The following is a 20,902-nucleotide window of genomic DNA, read 5'->3' as shown; positions in this document are numbered from 1 at the left end:
AAATGGCATTATGTCATTCTTTTTTATGGCTGAGTAGTATTCCATTGTGTATATATACCACTTGACACCATCTCAGGAGAGATTAGGTAATGTCTTCATGGGTGATTCTTGAGCACCTACTATGTGCCGGAGATATCACAACAAATCTTCACTGTAAGTGTCATCACTGCCAATGTTCCTAGGTGTATACAAGGAACAGATTTTAGGTCCAAAATATGCGGATCTAAAAAGTGGCAGAACAGGAGTTCAAACCCAGGTATTTGACCCCACACCATGTTCTTCCTCCCACCACGTGAAAGCAGGATAAAGAGGGAGCTTTGTTTCTGCAAGCAGAACCTATATAGCAAGTGGCTATGGTCTCATCAGATTCATCCATGGATAACTGGGAACTAACTCTCAACTCTTTTTACAGGTGAGACGGGCCTTTCGCCTTGAGGTTACTGTAGTGTGGTAGCAAGAGCAATGAAACTTGCAGTTTTGCTTTCATCTTTGATATTTATTCACCAAGGAACTTCAATCACCTAGTCATTCTGAGCCACATTTCTTTATGATATAAAATTAAAAAATTGCTGCTGATTTCATTGGCTTTTTGTGAAGACTCAATAATAAAGGGAAAATAATTTCTAAGATCCTATTAAAAACAACAAGGGACTATTATTATTTCTCTCATTATAAAGTAGACCCTAGTTTCTAATGTTTTCCATTCTCCCTTACAAAATTAAATACAATATGTGTATTAACTTAAAAATATAATTATATATAAAATTCTATTACACATGAGCATATGTATATTCAAAACACACATACACAGAATTAAAATGACCAAATATTTTCAAATATTTTCATCCATGATTTCAATTAAGTAAGTGCCTCCTGATGGAAGCATTCACAAATATTTTTCACAAAACATCTTGGCTGGTTAAATAGTGCAGATGTTTTGAAAACATTTTCTGGCATGCATCATGATTACAGGTTTAGATATTACAGCCCAGTGAGTGTCTTAAAGGCATACATGTCTCCTGGCAGGGAGGGAGCTGTGAATGTAGACACAGAGGCAGGGAGCCTGGGGCTCCGTTAAACAATATGGGGCTGTTGTTTGTTTGTTTAGTGGGTTTTTTTTTTTTTTTGAAATCATAAGAAATAATTTTCCCAAGAAATCAGAATTTCTAGCATTTATCAATTGTTTCTTTTATGGTTTAGAGGTAGAATAAGAGAGGAAGAAGAAGGAAGGAGGACCGTAGGTTTCTTCAGTCCCTTGTACATAGTAGAGTCTGTGAGCTCTGTGGGCAGGGACAATTTTATTTTCACAATCAGTATCTTTTTTTTCGTCTGAATCAAAACCTAGCCCAGTACAGCATACTTAATAAATGCATGTTGAATCAGTGAAACTATTTCTCTCTGTATTGATTGCATACCACCCTAGAATAGGTTAAAAAAAAAAAAAAAAAGCTTTACTTTTACCTGGTTCAATTCTTCCTAACCAGATAGGCTCCAGAAATTTTTTATTTATTATTGTTTGTATCATTGTGATTTGATTAGAATATAAATTAAGTAGCTTTCCTCCTACTTTTATAAATTGAGAAACACCTGTCTGTATATCCTCTTTTCATTTCTTTTTATTAATTTATTTTTCTTTTTTGGCTGCCTGCCCCACAACATATGAGTTCCCAGGACAGGGATCAGATCCAAGCCATACTTGTGACTTATGGCACAGCTGTGGCAACACAAGATCCCACTGTGGTAACCCAGATGCTTAACCTACTGTCAGGCTGGGTATCGAACTTGTGTCCCAGCACTCCAGAGATGCTGCCGATTCTGTTGTGCTACAGCAGGAATTCCATATCCTCTTTTCTTCATCCTCTGTCTACCCTATCTTTAAATATGGTTGGAAAATGTCCTTTTAAGTATGCAGCAAAATCCAGAAAGTAGTGGTAATTACTCAAAATTTTAAAAACCTACATATGGCAAATTTTTAAATACTTTAAACCAAATTAAAAAGCAATGATAAACTAGGAAAATATTTTCAACATACATAACAAAGTCTCAATATCCCCAGTATACAATCAGCAAAAAATACGAAGCAAGCAACCCTTCTGAAAATTTAGTAAGGGCTTAATAGACAACTGGCAACTAGAAAAGTGCTGATAGCAAAGAAATGTGCAAAAATAATGAATCTCAGAAATAATCAAAGAAATGTATGACAATAAGATCACACTTTTCATATCTCACTGTTAAGTTTTTAAAACTATAAAGTGACATAATCAAATGTTAGAGAGTATGTGAGTAAAAGTGAATGGCAGTTATTTGGCATGTAAATGCCTCCATTTCTGGAATATATTCTGCCCATGTGACTCAAAATTTAAAACCTATGTATTCTCTGTTAGACACTCTACTCATAATATAATTTCTTGCACAATGTACTTTATCAAGTGTGGACAAATGCATATTCAAGGGCATTCATCTTAGAACTGTTTATTATAGCTAGCAAATGCAAAGAAGCTAAGAGCCTACCATCAATTACATGGTTGGTTAAATCACACATGGTACCACCATGCTAAGGCTAAAGAACAATGTGTATAGTACTATTGTAGCAATTTAATGTTGTGTTTATCTTTGGAGAAAACTGTCTTAAAAGATATATACCAGACTTCCCTGGTGGCCCAGCAGGTTAAGGATCTGGCTTTGTCACTGCTGTGGCTTGGGTCACTGCTGTGGCTCAGGTTTGATCCCTGGCCCAGGAACTCCCCCATGCCATGGATGCAGCCAAACAATAAAATAATATAAAATAAATAAAAGATATACACCAAAATGTCATCAATGGTTTCTCCTGAACAGAGAGATGATAGATCATTTTTATTTTTCCCCATAAAGTTCTATATTGTTTGAATTTTCTACATGACTACTAATTTTTACAATAAAAAAAGAACAAGAAAGCTATTTTCACCTGGTAAAAAAAAAAAAAAAAAACATAAAGATATACTACCAATTGCTAAAGTAGTTAGCATGTTAACTACAAAAGTAATTAACACATTCTCATTCTTGGTGGGTATTACCAATTTTTTACCTTTCCCATTTATTAGATACTAATTGGTACTTCATTCATTAAAAATAAGTATTTAGGATTTTTTGCATTCAATATAATTCTCATTTTAAAAACCATTCACAGAAATGAATGTTTTTTCCTGTATTATATTTGCTAATCTTATATCTTGTGTTGATTTCCTTTCCTGTCCTTTGACCATGTTAGTATATAAAACAAACATTCTGGAATTCCTGCATTTCCCCGCTTGCAAATTCTGCAGGTTAAAGATCTAGAGTTGTCTCTGTATCAGCTCAGGTTCAATCCCCAGCCTAGTAAAGTTGGTTATGGATCTGGCGTTGCTGCAGCTGTGGCATAGGTCACATCTGCAGCTCAGATTTGATCCCTGGCCCAGGAGCTTCCATATACCTCAGGAAAAAAATTTCAAATTATGTGATCAAGATTAATGCGCAGCTATTTTAGAGGAGAGTGTATTTATCAACCAAGAATTATCTCTCTCTCTTTTGTTGTTGTTGTTGTTATTATTATTATTATTATTATTATTTTGGCTGCACCTGCTGCATGCACAAGTTTGGGCCAGGGATTGAATTCAAGCCACAGCAGAGATAACATAGGATCCTTAACCCTCTGAGCCACCGGGGAACTCCTAGAATTGTCTTTTTAAACTTAAAGAATTTACATTACAAAAATGGAGAAATACAAAAAAAAAACTATTGGAGAATACATATAAATCAAAGATCAGGAAATAGCATCAAAGTGGTGAGAAGCAGGGGTGGTGTGGAGATCGTTTCCAACATACACTGTACTAAGGGACCAGGCATCTATCTTTCTATCAAGAAAGATTACCAGTAATAATAACTACCTTTGCAGAGCACTCTAGTTCCCTCTGCACACATCTCATTGCATCTTTTCAGTGGCAAAGAAAACTGCAGCTTCTGTGTATTCACTATCATTCTGCTCTGAACTTTGCTCTCTTCAGTGAGCCTCTCTGCTACCTCTTGAAGGGCAAGCCCTGAAACCCTCATGGCAGCAAAGTAGAATAAGTTCATGTGCACAAAATTTAGTCAGCTTTAGGAAAGCCGAGAGCCCTGTTGTTTGCTCCTTGAGGAAAAGCCACTTGTTCTACCAGAGAACTCTCAAAGAAAATCACAGGGACAGTGATTACTCTATCCTCCTCTGCAGCCTTATCTGATAAAACATCCAAAGGCACACAAAGACATCCAGGATCCACCCATTTTACTAGTGCATCCAAGAAAACATGGAAACGCCGCACAATAAATAAAGTCAGGACAATTGTCCCTCCTCTCTTAACCAATACCTCTCTACTTTTCCACATAAATACCCCGTCTCCTTTTAGCCTATGCAAATGCAAAAGGTGAACCTTCAAAGGAAAGCTACAATACTAGTTGACCAGGAATATTAGATATCAGGCATGGTCTATAAGAGAGATCTAAAATATACTTTTTACATAAATTCCTGGACAGAAGAGCACTCATGACCCAATATCATGGCATTATGCCAATTCTTCGCTAAGTAACCCCTTTATTATTTTTCTGCCGAGAAACAGAAAGTTAGTTTACCTAAAGAATATTTCCTAGACATGGATAACTTAAAGAAGGACTGGGAGTTCCCGCTGTGGCACAGCAGGTTAAGGATCCATCACTGTTTCTGCAATGCTTGGATTCAATTCCTGGGCTAAGAACTTCCATATGTTGTAGGAATGGCCAAAAAAACAAAGGACTGAATAGGAAGCATCTATTATAGATGGAGTAAATTATATAAACAACTGTGCTGTTATTTATTTATTTATTTAGTCTTTTTGCCATTTCTTGGGCCGATCCCACAGCATATGGAGGTTCGCAGGCTAGGGGTCGAATCAAAGCTGTAGCTACCAACCTACGCCAGAGCCACAGCAACGGGGGATCCGAGCTGGGTCTGCAACCTACACCACAGCTCACGGCAACGCCGGATCGTGAACCCACTGAATAAGGGCAGGGATCGAACCCGCAACCTCATGGTTCCTAGTCAGATTCGTTAACTACTGCACCACGACGGGAACTCCCGTACTGTTATTTTTAACAAACCAAACTTAACCACAGAAAATGAGTATAAGGGAAAAAGAACAGGATATGAAACTCTAAGAAATCCAATATTAAAATTGGGCATCAATGCTGAAATAACACAGTTTCCTAGAGGATATGACACAATAGTAATAAATGAATTATCCACAGCTTCTTCCTCTCTTCTACCTGGTAAGAATTTTATATTCGAAAGATCAGATTCTAAGCTTTTACTTGCCAGTTATGAGAGTGAAGAAAACCTGAAAATGGTTTGATTGATTCAGGTTGAAAGAGGTTAATAGCAGAAAAGATTTGGAGGTGGTTTTAGAGTTGACAACTGGGGTAACAGTCATATGTGAGAGACAAAGAGACAGAGAGAAAGAGGCTTTTAAGAATTCAGTTTCAAAATAACAATACTTTATCATCACTAATTATGATTACTGACACAGGTGTCTAATTGTTTTACTGCTGTTTTGGGTTGGGGTCTGGTTTGGTTTTGTAAATGCCTTCCTCTATATTTTGTTTTATAGTTATGCTAAGTCTTCACTATCAAATCATATAGTCATTACACAGTAGGATTGTTCCATTTGAGCTTTTTTTTTTTTTTTTTTTTTGGTCTTTTTAGGGCTGTAGCATATGGAGGAACACTACTTCAGGCTAGGGGTCTAATCAGAGCTGTAGCTGCCTCCCTACACTATAGCCGCAGCAATGCTGGATTGGAGCCACATCTGCAACTTACACCACAGCTCACAAGGCCAGATCCTTAACCCAGTGAGTGAGGCCAGGGACTGAACCTGTATCCTCATGGATACTAGTCAGATTCATTTCTACTGAGCCAGGATGGGAACACTCATTTGAGCACTCACTTAGTAACCATCTAATGCTCTCCACCAATCCTATGTAGAGACCTCTCTTAGTCTTTTTGGTTGCCAAAGTCATTTTCTATTGGAATCTTAGGAAGGGCCTGCTGAAACAATTTTTTTAGTAGATTCCTTAGGAGGGGTCATGGGAACAATATTCCATGAATTCTTGCATGCCACTCATTGTCTTTGATTTTTATATTTTTGAAGGTCAGTTTCTCTGGATATAAAATCATTGGCTCACATTTTCTTTCCCTGAAGATCTTTACTACGCTACTGTGTTTTCTTCTAGCATATAGCATTGTTGTCAAAATGTCTAGTGATAATCAAATTTTCCCTCTCTTAGCAGTTAACATGCTAATGTTGTATAGATTTCAAAGGACTTTTTTTTTTTTCCTCTTTCTTCAGAGGTCAGTAATTTTTACCAGGATGTGTCTTATGCTGGCCATTCTAGGTCAATATTTTCAGTATAAAGTTTATTCCTTCAACCTACATTTTCAATTATTTCAGCAAGTTTTTCTGAATTGAAACTTTAGTATTTGTTTCTTTGTTCTGATATCTTCTTCAGAGACGCTTACATATATGTTGGATCTTCTCTGCTTAAGTTTCTTTCTTTTGAATTCTGTTTGTTTTTACAGTCCCTCTTATATTTTAGAAAACATCCATCTTTTCCCCTTTATTTGATGTATTTTTTGTTCCTTCTAGTTTAGTCTTCATTTCTAAAATCATTATTTTATTTCTAATTATTTCCTGAATTTTGTCATTTCATTTCTGAGTTTTTCTAATTCTGATTTGCCATTATTTCATGCCCTGTGTAATTTTCTTACAGTCTCTTAATTTGTTTTGTAAATTAATCTCACAGACATATTTTTGGAGTATGTCTTTGGAGAATGCTTTCACTGCTGCTAGGGATGTTATTCTGGCCCTGCCCACCTTTTTTCTTAGAGTAATTCTGTATGGAATTTGACTTCAATATTATTCTGTTGCTCATTTTAATGTAAATATCATTTTCCTGAACTTTTCAAAGGATGATAATTATACATACAGTTTTATCAGAAACTATCAAATTCTTTTCTCCAGTGACTGTGTATATTAAACATTCATATCAGCAATGGAAGAATGGTCCAGTTTCTCTACATATTTGACAACATTTGGTGTTTTTCCTTTAGACATTCTGATATTGGTATTTCTTTGTGAGTTTAATTTGGACATCCCTGATGGAAAATGATACTAAACATCTTTTTATGTGTTTATTTACCACCTGAATATCCTCTTCAGTGAATGTCTATTTATGTCATACCCATTTTCAAAATGGATTGGTTTGGGGGGTTGTTTTGTTTTGTTGGTTTTTGGGTATTTTTTACTATTGAGGTTTGAGAGTTCTTCATATATTCTAGATACTGGTCCTGTGTCAGATATGTGGCTTGCAAATATTTTTGACCATTCTGTAGACTGTCTTTTCATTCTCTTACTAGGGTTTTTCACAGAGTGAAATTTTAATTTTGATGAAGTCCAACTTATCAGTTTTTCCTTTTATGGATCACCTTTTGGTGTCAAGCCTAAGAACTCTTTGCCTGAAACTCTTGACCTTGCTTGTTCTATCACTTCATTACATCTTAACTGGAAAATGGTGACAGTTTCTCCACTGTTATCTGCTCCAGCAATTGAAAATGAGTTTATGCTACTCGAAGCTACCAGATTACAATTAATGAAGCACATGTGCAGTCATTGCAGTGCTCTGCTCAAACCTTCAAAGATTCCCCACTGAATATTAAAGAACAGACCCTTCTGCCTGGAATTGTAAACCCATGCACCTTTCCTGCTTTTATCCAACCAATCTACAATCCCCTAAACATATACCATACTCTAGCCAAACTAATTACCAGTTGCTCTGCAAGAAGTGCTTATAATTACGGTGGCAGTAGGGAGGTAAATTGGAAGAACAGAACTTCTGAAGTGATAAAGAAAATCAATTCTGCCACTGAAAACACTGTCTAATTTATCAATGTCCATTTTAAATGCCAACACCCTATGGCACCTCTCCCAGTCATTCCCAACTAGCATATGTTATCTCCGTTGTTTCACTAATGCAACAGTACTTTGAACCTCTGTTACAGCACTTAAATTACTCTCCCTATTGCCGCATAGTCTTAAACATTTTGCAACATGTCAGATCATACATGTGCAGGAACTATGTCCTTCTTAAGTTCCCTGGTGGCTCAGGGGCATTGTCACTGTTGTGGCTCAGGTCATTGCTATGGCATGGGTTTGATCCTTGGCCCCCAAACTTACACATGCCACGGGTGTGGCCAAAAAGAAGTTAACTTTAGTAATTGTGTCCTTCTTATCTGTGATTCCTCTAGAGGACCTGGTACACAGCAGGGATCATCACATACTCTGGTGAATGAAACCACCCTCAGCATCACTCCAGTTCAGACACATATGGCCTGTATGTCATTTCCACTGCTGAAAACAAAGTACAAAGACAAACTCATCTTTCTAGCCTCTGAATCAGCTTAAATATTTTTGTAACCATTCTCTCTCTTCTTCCACATCCTTCTCTCCACACATGACCACAGCAGAAAGAACAAATAAACACTAAAACCAACTTCATAATGAAAATTTAAACACCTCTGTGACCAATATTTTCAAATCAGAAGGAAGTAACATTTCATACTGCCTTTGATGAAAGAGTTTGCCACTTCCCTAACAGTTCTCTAGGAGCCTACTGCTCCCTCAAATTTGCAATGCTTTTCTGAGTATCCTTCAGCTCTGCCTGTCATTTCTCATGGTGGGAAAGTGACTAGGTGCCAGAGAGCCATGGTTAGTTAATGGAATTAAATAAAGGGGGTAGTGGATATTGTTCTATTTTGAATCTCAACTCTTTCCTATCAAATACATGTCTGTTGTTTCCAGAACAGAACTCAGTACATAGAATATGGTTGATACATGTATATTGAATTAAATAGGGGAATCAATACAGTCACAGAAGCTTTGTTCATGTCCTAAACCACATTAAAAACAAAGAGAATATAATATCAGAGCATTACATATCTCAAAGTGTCAATCAAACACTTGGTATTTTCAGTTGACATTTTTTTCAACTCTGGCAAATAGTTCGGAGCTTTTGGTTTATGAAATGTTTTCCAGTCATGATAAAAGGTCAAGAAAAAGTTCACTTCCTCATTTCTCCATAAAAATGTAAAATTCTTAATTCTTCCTACTTTCCCTGAAGAAGCTGGTCATTTCGGATTTAAATTTAATTTCGATTTGAATATTTCTGGAAGATAACCAGCTTTCTCCTTGTGTTTTTTTAGACTATGAACTATTCTCTTGAAGTTAATCAGTTGGGGATAATTGCTCTGGTGTGGATTCACTAGCTATAGCAACAAAAAAGTGAGAGCTTCCAATGAAAGAGTATAAAATAACAACTTTGCTGTCAAGAGCTGTTGTAGAGATTCATTACTGTTTTCGCCCTGCAGCAGGTGTGGTGAAACCAAAAGTCTGTAAGCCTTGGCTTGGGGATTTATTCATACATGGACATGCAGCTAACATTTATAAGCATCTGTTCTAAGCCAGTCACTGTTGAGTGGCACTAAGGAAAGATGCAAAGATAACTAAACTTTTACCCACAGCCTTGAGAAAGCTCACAGTGCAAGAAGAGGTCTGTTGAAAGGTTATGGTGCCTTAGAGAAACAAGCAAGAAATTTTGCCTTGTAGATCGCTCCCTCATAGGAGACTTTACAGTGGACTTGAGCCTTGGAAGAAAAAGGCTTTCCAAGGAGAAAGGAAAGAAGGGAGAAAGGTCATTCCAAGCACTGGGAACAGCCTATGTAATAGGCTAGTGAATGAGTAAGGCAGATTTGGAAATTCCACTTCATTTGTAAGTGACATAATGAATATCAATACATCAGTCTGCATAGGGCACTGGGAAATGGGACTTTAAAAGGTTTTCATTTGTTGCAATTAATGTTGCTCTCTTGACTGACAACAGTTGCTTATAGAAATGGAGCAACAGAGGAGCTATCCACCTTGGTTGAGCACTTTCACACCCTTCACCTCATTTGTTGCTCACTGCTATGCCACAGATGGATTCCTTTTGCCCATTCTCTAAACAAAGAACCTGAGGCTCAGAGTTTCTGGGGGACTTGCTTAAGCTTGTGTCAGCCTGGATGGTTTCAAATCTATTCTCACTGCTCTACATTACGCAGCTCTCTATGACAAGTAAAAAGAAAGAAGAAAGGGACAGAGAAAAGCATTTCAACATTTCTCAATACATGATCTCTGAAATCTTATTTTTCCAAGAAGTCAACTGTAAATATACCCTTCTCTTACTATTTAAGCTTAGCTAGTCTTAAAAGTCCACTTCAAAGCCCACCAATTCCATGAGGGGTATTGGATGGACTCTAGCCCATAGGCTCACCCTTGCAAAGAAATGATTAAGCATAGCTTTCTCTCACTACATTAACTTTTTGCCATAATTTGTTTAATTGCTCTTTTTTAACCAGTCCTATCTTCCCATTAATTGATAAGCCCCTTCTGATGCCCTATGCATGTCTTTTTACCCAGAAATCCCCAGCTTAAGGCCTTGAACACAATACATATTCACTAAATGTTGGTTCCCTGAGTATAGATCCAGATTCTTGACCTGCTCTGAGAAAAAATTTGAACATCTATAGAATTTCTTCCAAAAAGATGATGATAATGATGATGATGATGATGATGATTTGGCTTTTCAGGGCTGCACCTGCAGCATATGGAGGTTCCCAGGATAGGGGTCTCATCAGAGATACAGCTGCAGGCCTATGTCACAGCCACAGTAACACCAGATCCGAGCCGCATCTGTGACCTACACTACAGCTCATGGCAATGCTGGATCCTTAACCCACTGAGTGAGTCCAGGGATTGAACCCTCAACCTCATGGTTCCTAGTCAGATTTGTTTCTCCTGTACCACAATGGGAACTCCCCAGAAGATTATTAAGGCCATATGGTTTTACAAGCTATACTGTACAAAAAATTTAAGGAAGAGATGATTTCAATGCTACTTAAACCACTCCAGAAGAGAAGAAATCAGGCACAAAGTCAATATAGTACAACACGAAAACTTGACAAAGATATTACCAAAATAAATGTTAAATTCTATTACAAGTATGGAAGGAAGATGATCACCTATGCTTGAATCTTAGCTAGAGTACTTCCCTACTTCCTCTTTTTGGGAGCATTATTTAACCTTTCTATAACTAGGCTTTTTATTCATAATAAAATAATAAATATTAGTACAATATAACAATGTAGTGTTAGTCCAGGTTCAACAATAATGATGCTGAGACTGACCATTTGCCTGGCACTTTATATGCATTAACACCCAATCTTTGTAACAACTCTCAGGTAGGTATTATTCTAATCCTCATCTTACAAGGGAAGTAAACTGAGACAGCAATAGAGAAGAACCACAGTTACATCACTTTTATATGCTATAGACAGGATATGAACCAATATCACCTGGCTCCAGGTCATAAATTATTATCAACTCCTGTAGTTATTAATATCAATATGTGTTAACATATAGGAGGAAAATATGTGATATATTTTATCAATGTAGAAAATAAAAAGTGGGAGAAAAAAACAAGCGACAGTAAGAAACAAACAAAAAACACTTTTAGTAATCTAGGGTAAATCTCTACTGTAATAAAGAATATTTGTATCAATCCCAAAGAGTCAATATTGGACTTAAGTCTGAAATTAAAGCCAAAATAATACCAAAGAGTTTGCTCAAATCTGTATTAATTAACATTGTCTTGATAATGCTAGCCAATGTAATAAAGTATGAAAATAAACAAGAGCTTTAAATATTAGAAAGAAGATGGTTTGATTGTGCAGCTGAATGCATCAAAAGAATCAAACTAAAACTTATGCTAATTAGAAGGCTGAAAAGGGAACTTGTTACAGAATAAACTTACCAAATAGCTTTCCTAAACACAAACACACATACACACACAAACGCACACACGCACACATGTGCACAGACACATTGGTAGCAGTATAATTCTATTTTAAATATCAAAAAAATTATAGAAAAATTATGAATAGGCTGTTAGAATTGTAAAGGACCAGATCAGGACTATGAAAGCTGAGGTGTAAAAGACAAATTAATGCAAAGTCTAGAAGATGCCTATAAATCCAGTATTTTCAGTTTTGAATTTGTACGTGTGAGAGAAAGAAAGGAAACTGTCCCATGAGTCTAAATTTTGTTCAATAAAATAAAAGGATGAAAAAAAGCCATGAATTTCTCTTTTTTTTTAGTGGTGGGGTGGCAATTAAGTAGCCAGATACTACATTATCAGAAACTAAAATTTTTTAATGAGAGCTGTGTAGTACTGATACATCAATAAAGCAAATGGATGAATGTAATGGGAAAAATCTCAGAAATAAAGTTATCTTAGAATTTAGCATTCGATAAACATGGCATTTTAAGTCAATGTGTAAGGGATTATTTTTTCAACAAATGATGCAGCAAAACGGCTGAAAAAATTGAGTTCAATAGCAGAGGGAACCTTTTCTTATATGAGGAAATTTACCCTTCTCCTTTTCTCCATTATGCTAGCTAGAAAGTAGATGTGATCTCTGGATCCTCAACAGTCATCTTTTAACCATTAATATGAGTAGAACTGAGTGGCAGAATAGTGGAAGCTAGGCTCCTAAAGATTTCCTGGAGCCAATCCTGGAATGACTACTAGATTTCTTTTATATGAATGAAAATTGGACTTCTAATTTTTTAAGACACTATCATTTGGGAGTTTCCTGTTTTACAGCTAAATTGGATCTTAACTGATACAGATTCCTACCTAACAATTTATACCCAATTAAACATTTACTTAAAAAAATTAATAGCCATTTTTAAAATCAGCTAGATTATACAAAAGTATTTTTCACATCTTAGAATGGAGATAGCTATGTGTTCATGCAAAGACAAAATATGTAAAGAAAGACTGTAAGAATTAAACTTTTTAAAATGATATCACTTTATTTCTTTTTCAGATCATTTATCATTAGTATAACAGTGTATTTTAAATGATGAAAGATCTTGAAAAACTAGTCACAATAAGAAAGCATGGGTGGCTATGTAATAGAACAAAATAGAAATTTTAAAGAGTAAAACATTTCAACAGATGAGTTTAGAAACAGACTAGAAACAATTAAATAAATTGGATAAAGATTTAATCAGAACAGAAAATACATCTTAGATGATCTGATATTTTGTCTCAGAGAAAAACAAGGACAGAAAATGTGAAATCAGTTAAGAGACTGAGGATATAAGATCTGATCAAGTTCTATGAGAAGAAAGAGAACAAGATAGGAATACTTTAAAATACAATGGATGAGAATGTGCTAAAACATATGGGTAATATGAATCATCATATTCGAGAAGCATGAGTTAGCATCAGAATAGAAAATAAGAATTCCCGTCGTGGCTCAGTGGTTAATGAATCTGACTAGGAACCATGAGGTTGTGGGTTCAATCCCTGGCCTTGCTCAATGGGTTAAGGATCTGGTGTTGCTGTGAGCTGTGGAGTAGGTTGCAGACGTGGCTTGGATCTGGCGTTGCTGTGGCTCTGGCATAGACTGGCAGCTACAGCTCCAATTAGACCCCTAGCCTGGGAACCTCCATAAGCTGCAAGTGTAGTCCTAGAAAAGACAAAAAAAAAAAAGGCAATAGAAAATAAATCTGTGTTTAAATATAATGTGGTGAAATTTCAGTATACCAAATTAAAGAGAAAATTGTGAAAGTAGTCAGAGTATGAAACGTATCTACTACCTAAGAATGAGAGTTATATTCACAACTGCCAGAAGAAAGGTTTCTCCTACTATAAACTATTTTCAGAATCAGAAATCAAGAAACATATATTTTATTTAGAAAGCTGACCCTCTGGTCCTAACATGTGAAATATATTAATTTCTTATAAAATGAAAGGCTCAAAGCCAAGTTAAGATTTTACACCTAGCACTTCTTGTGAAATTATTAATGTGAAAGACACTTAGAAGTCATATAACACAACTTGCTTATTTAATAAATGGAAACCTGAAGCCCAGGTTGTAGATTTGTCCAAGACCACATAGTAGGTTAATAGAAAATCTGGGGCGAGACCTTTAACATCTTCCATTAACGTTTTTGCAAGAGGAAATCTGAAAGGTTAGAACTGTCTTTAGTTGGTTACATTTGCCTTAAAACACTTATTTTAAAAAGCCTTAAATTATCTGTCAATTTACACACACACACATTCACATGCCATACAGCCTCCTGTACATACTAATAAAGATTACCAAAAGTTAGTGAAGAGACCAAAAGATGGTCAGGCAAAACAGAAACTTGGCAATCAGAAGCACCTCTTGTGTAGATTGGAAAGCTTACTGCAGAGATGCTCCATGGTGACTAGTCTTTTCTACTGGAAGCAAGAGACTGCAGAAATCTCTCTTGCATGTGCTAGAAGAGCACTGTTATTGCTCTGCACCACTGATGTTCTGTTGACTTTGGTGCATCTCTGTTTCTGCCGGGAGAAGTCTGAGAATGTGCTCTCACTTTTCTTATTACTTTCAGATGTAAGTAATTTATCTGAGGGTCAAGATTCTGGATGTTAGTGTGCATGATCTGCCCATTGAAATAGAAATATTTGAGAAATATTGAGAAAATTAAGCTCAAGGAATCTTATTGTTAGTTAAACCCAGAATTGTAGAAAGAACTCAAATTCCTCTAAATTACTGACAACCAAAGTGTGCTTCATGGATCAGTTCCCTTAGCATCACTTGAAGCTTCTTAGAAATGTAGACTCTCAGGCTTGTCCCAGATTCTGCATAATAATATGTATCTTTACCAAGATCCCAGGATGACTCATATGAACAAGGAAGTTTGAGAAGCACTGTTCTAACCATCCAAAAATGAAGACTGTTCATCTTTTTTTTAAATGTCACACTACATATTTCCTTTCTGTTCATTTATTCACATGTATCTATACATTCATATGTTCATTCATCCATATATGCCTATATTCTCAGTATCTTTGCTACTTGAAAAATAAAATTCTTAGAAGTCAGAGTTCCCATTGTGGTTCAGTGGGTTAAGGACCACATATGTGAGGATGCGGGTTTGATCCCTGGCCTTGCTCAGTGGGTTATAGATCTGGAGTTGCCACAAGGTACAACATAGGTCACAGATGTGGCTTGGAGCCACTGTTGGCTGTGGCTGTGGTATATGCTGCAGCTGCAGCTCCAATTCAACCACTGGCCCAGGAACTTCCATATGCCACAGGTATGGTAATAAAAAGAACAACAACAAAGATTCCTAGAAGTGAATGCTAGACCTCAAAATATCAGTAGAACAACTAGACATTGGACTAAATCTCTATTCCATTCAAAAGTAGTTTCCAATACCACTAAATTAAGCTTAATTCAATGATTGTTTCAATTACCCTTGACAAAAGATAACTTAATGTTTCTGCTCTTTCAAAGCATAAGGGTTAAAGTAGGTTCCTGGTACCAAGTTCAATATGGTACCCATACCAAAAAGCAATTCTCCTGACACCAGGGCAGTGTCTGAGAATTCAACCCAATTCTGACACTGTCTACTCAGAGACAGCATCTGATTCTACTGACCCCCACCCCCCAACCCCATCCAGTTCAGCTGCCAGTCACAAGCCAAAGTTGTCGCCTGTAGCATTATCTGTGCTTCTGACCAGCTGGTTACAGATCAGAGGTTCCCACAATCCTCTCCTTAGAGTCCACTAATTTGCTAGAGCAGCTCACAGAACTGAGAAAACACTTTACTAAGAGATGCATGGGGCAAGGTATGGAGAAAAGATTCAGTTTCCATCCCCTTTCCAAGCTCATTACTCTCCCAGCATTCTTTGTGTTCACCAACCTGGAAGCCCTCCGAACCCCAACCTTTTAGGTTTTTCTGGAGGCTTCATTACATAAATATGATTCATTCAAACTTCAGCTCCCCTCCTAGAAGGTCAGAGGATGGGACTCAAAGTTCCAACCTTCTCATCACAAAGTAGGTTCCACTGGCAACCAGCCCCTATCCTTAGGTGCAATTCAAAAGTCACTGGTTACAGCCCAAAAGACACTTTCATCACACTCAATACTTAGGAAATTCCAAGAGTTTGGGGAGCTCTTAATCAGGAACTGCAGACTAGACCAAATACATATGAGAAACATATTTTAGTCATCTGAATGACCACCTCTATATTTCTTATAAATCACAGTGTCGCCTATGTAAACAGTCTAATCAGTCCTTGAGAGAATTCAGCTCTATTCCACCACCTTTTACAATCATTAGTGATTTAGGACACATTTCTAGTTTTCTTAATGGTCTTACATTTTTTAAGAAGCACAAAAAACACTTAACACTCTGCTTTTCAAAGTGGTTACAAAATAAACAGATAAACCATCTAAAATTTTTAAATGTGAGGAGTTCCTATTATGGCTCAGCAGAAATGAACCCAACTTGTAGCCAAGTGGATGCAGGTTTGATTCCTGGCCTTGCTCAGTGGGTTAAAGAACCGGCATTGCCATGAGCTGCCGTGTAGGTCACAGATGTGGCTCAGATCTGGCATTGCTGTGGCTGCAGCACAGGTTGGCAGCTACTGCTCCAATTCAATCCCTAGCCTGGGAACTTCCATATGCTGCAGGTGCAGCCCTAAAGAGAAAAGATAACAATAATAAAACTAATGTTTTCAAATGTGAAATATTTTCAATTTTCTTTTACAGTTAAGGAGCAACTAGGAAATGTTTTCCTAATGCTATTTAATGCAGCAGATCATGATGTGGAACTTTCCAAGAAATCCTAGGTTTGAATAAAGGGTGACAACATGAATAAGAGCGGCCGGCCCTCACTGGAAGTCAAATCGTAATCTTGCCAACACCTTCACTTTATAAAGGAATTCTTGATTATTTTATAAAAAGCATTAAGAGACTTGATCCAATACAGTGCATGCATGTTTACTGCAGTCACAGAATGATTCTTAAATGTTTAAATCAGCATGTTTTTTATAAAATACAATGCAAATTTTTAAATAATTACTTTTTAACTTCAAAAAGCACAAATAAGTGGGGACAGGATGGTTTATTTAATAATTATGTTAAGATGACTACACAAATATTTGAGGAAGAAAAACAGTTACATACCTAATTCTTAGCTTTCCCCCACTCCCCCAAAGTTAAAGATTAATTTGTAAAAACAAACAAAAAAACCCTTAAAAATAATAGAAGAAAATATAGTAAATTGCTATATAAACTTGTACTGCAGAATATTTGTATACATTTTCCAGGCATGATACCAAGGACAAGAGCCACAGAGGAAAAAAAACAAGTACCTTTGACAATCTACCCTTTAAAGCTCGTAAACTTAAGGCAAATTACAAACTGAAAACATGATGCCATATACAACAAAAGAACAGTGTCTTTAAAGACCCACAAAGAGAGAAGAAACATTTTTGTCTATCAAATTTGTGAAGATAGTTTTAGTGAATGCGGATTAGAATATAGAGAAATAAACACTCATATGATGAGAGTGTAAATAACAGAATATCTGGGGAGGGCAACTTGGTAACATATACCAAAAATTTTTTAAATAATCATGCCCTCTGATCCAGTAGTTTCAGTTTTGTGGATTTATTCTAGGAATATAATAAAGATTGGGTGGAAAGATTTAATTACGATTCTATTCATCATGCCTCTTGTACTTGTGAAAAATTGGAAACTTTTAAATGTCAAGCAATAGGGGATTAATTAAATAGATTATGGCAATCCACATAAAGGAACACCATAAAACTCTCAAAAATGTTAACATGGATAGTTGTTCCTCATATTTTCCAAAAGAATAAAATGTTTTGTGCAACCCTAATTTTATGAGGAAAAAAAATAGACCTGTAGAACAGTATCTGGAAACATAGGTAGGTAGAATTACAGGTTTTCTAATATCCATTTTTAAAGTTTTCAATAATTAATATGCATATCTTATTAAATAAGATAAAAAAACTATTTCTACAAAAAGATAAAAATGGAGCATATATCTCCTATGCCTTAAAGAGGTAATAATCACTTAGTACTACATTGAATTGAAAAGTACAGAAAATGAATCATAGGTATGTACAAGGCTACAATGACATTTCACTGTAGGGAATTATTAGAATGCATTCGACCTGAACTCAGTAAGTGCAATGTAAAGAATAAAAGCATCAAGGCTAAGCATGCCTGCCTTCCCATATTTCCCTAAAAATTCACATAGGTATTCAAAGAAATAAGCATTAAGTTCATAATATGGTATTTATGCATATCTTTCTAACTATTATTTAAAGATATCATGCAGTATTTTGATATGGTATTTATGCATATCTAACTCACTATTATTTAAAGATATCATGCAGTATTTTGAGTAGTGAGCTTTCCTAACTTTATGATCTGCCTTTTTTTCTTAACTGTCTTCATGTTTAATATTTCTGATAAATCCATAACTTGAAACCTGTGTACAGATGAGAGACTCTGAGTGTCCAGATGTTCACATACTAAAACCAACCTCTGAACTATTACTGGCCAAAATTTTTTCTCCTCCATTTTTTCTCTTCTGCCATATATATATATTTGGCTTTAGATCTCCTTAATGTATTGTATACTACCATTTTTATAAGTAGATTAAGGTATGCCCTAATTTTACCATATTTACAGTTCCATGAAAATATTTCTTATTGTAATGAGTCCTTAAATCACCCTAGAGAGATGTCTTAAAATAAGAAATAATTATACTCCATCATGAACCTACAAATAAAGCCCAATTTACGAACTTTTCATATAGTTACATGAATATATTCTGGTATTTTATTTTTTAAGCTGGTCTTTAGTCCTTATACAATGTTATCACAACAATTAATAGGAATATTCCAAGGCATATATTTAATTCTGAAAACCAAGCATAGATGGGTGCTATAATATTTCAGGCTCTGCTAACTAAGAAAGTAATAAAGAATAGCCAGAAGAGGTTCTGCCCTCAAGGGGCTCAATCTTAAATTTAAAGCATTACAAAGTATAACCATCAAATGTCACGGTGACAGTGTATACAGAGGAAGAGCACCTGCCCAGACATGGAGGGGAGGGGAGGTGTCCCAAGAGACTTCTAGGAGATGATTCTAAATTGAGGCTTGGAAATGATGAGGCAGAGAAGTGAGAATGAGATGATCCAGGCAGAAGGAACAGCAGGCACCAAGGTACGGAGGCATAAAGAAGCAGGGTATGTGGGGAAATGACATGAGTTTGATATAGCTGGAACACACAGTGTGGGGCCAGGAAAAACAGGAGGAGGGAAAGTTGACAGGAGCCTCATATATCATATTCATCCATCAGGCATTAGTTGAAAGAGCAGAACTCATTCTAAACAAATTAAACAAAAAGACATTTAGTTTAGAGAAACAAGGGCTTAGAAAATCATGAGAAGAATTTTGTGAGCAGCTTTTAGGCTGACCTTTAAATGATGACTCCGACAACAGTCCCTCCCAATTGACCCTCTAATGAAGTCACCGTCACTGCCATGATCAGAAACCAGAGAACCTAGAAGCTGCTGCTGCAGCTGCTGGCTCCAAGGCTACACAATTTTAGCTACAAGTGATGCCAACAAAATGGGTGTCTCAGTCCTTGCTCTCAACACCAGACCCTGGGAACTCTGCTGCCTCTACCACTAAGAAACATAGTAAATTTAAATTCCAAACGTGTACATGGTAGAAAGATCAGAAGCACCGCCTTTGCATCATTTCTGGCTTTTAAAAAAAGTTCTCCCAGAGCCACCTGCTTGATGGAAACTCTCCAGCTCTTAGCATGCATAAAAAGCTAGCTACAAAGGTTAAAATGGATTCAAGGCAACAAAACTATGACCCTCAGCACAGCCTGATAATAAGCTTGGGTTTTATCAAGGATTTTTTTGTTTGTTTTTCTGAGATGTTATTCACATACCATTAAATTCACCATTTTAAAGTGTACAATTCAGTGGGTAATTTAAATCATAAGGTTGGGCAACCATCACTATATAATTCCATAACTTTTTTTTTATTACCCTAAAAAGAAGTCTCTCTGTCTCTCCTTATCCTTCTCTTCCTCTACCCTCTGCTAACCACTGGTCTGTGTTCTGTCTCTATGTATTTCCCTATTCTGGACATTTAAAAGAAACAGATCATATAACATGATCTTTATGTCTAGCTTTTTTCACTAGGTAGCATAGTACATTTGGGGTTCTTCTGTAAGAGAGAATATATTAATATTTCATTCCTTTTTATGGCTGAATAATAACCATAGTCTTTTTATCCATTCCTTCAGTGTATCCATTGACCAGTTGGGTTGTTTCCATTTTTTGCTATCATAAATAATTCTGCTATGAAATTCTGTTTTAACATATGCTTTTAATATGGTTTTATACCTGCCTATTGGAATTGCTAGGTTATATGGTAACTATGTTTAACTTTTTGAAGAACTGTGAAACTGCTTTCCACCACAGGTGTACTATGTTACATTCTCACCAACAATGTATGAGGCTTCCAATTACCCCACTTCTAACAGTTTATTATCTATTTATTATTTTCATTACTATTATTTTCATTGCCATCCCAGTAGATATGAAGTGATATCTCATTGTAGTTTTGATTTACATTTTCTTTTTAACTAATGACATAAGCATCTTTTCATGAGCTTCTTGGCCATTTTATATCTGGAAAAATGTCAATTCAAGTCCTTTGCGCATATTTTCATTCTGTGTACAATCTTTTCACTTTCTTGATAGCATCCTTTTTAAATTTGATCAAGTATGAGTTATTTTTCTTCTTTAGTAGCTTGTGCTTATAGGTATCATATCTAAGAAATCATTGCCTAATCCCAGTTCACAAGATTTAAGCCTATCTTTTCTTC

General features: G+C 36.1%; 1 protein-coding gene across 9 annotated transcripts in view; it reads right to left on the bottom strand.

The window, feature by feature from the left end:
- Positions 1-20,902, bottom strand: part of LOC106509183 (histone-arginine methyltransferase CARM1-like) — a 292,946-nt gene that overhangs the window by 173,725 nt on the left and 98,319 nt on the right. The gene's annotated exons all lie outside the window — the stretch shown is intronic.

Source organism: Sus scrofa, chromosome 1, assembly GCF_054392235.1.
Source record: "Sus scrofa isolate SSC_HxYL_T2T_F1_AM1 chromosome 1, Sscrofa_HxYL_maternal_Yorkshire_Landrace_v2.0, whole genome shotgun sequence".
Classification (NCBI taxonomy): Eukaryota; Metazoa; Chordata; class Mammalia; order Artiodactyla; family Suidae; genus Sus; species Sus scrofa.
Note: the sequence above shows the minus strand (reverse complement) of the source record. Positions and strands in the feature narration are given on the sequence as shown.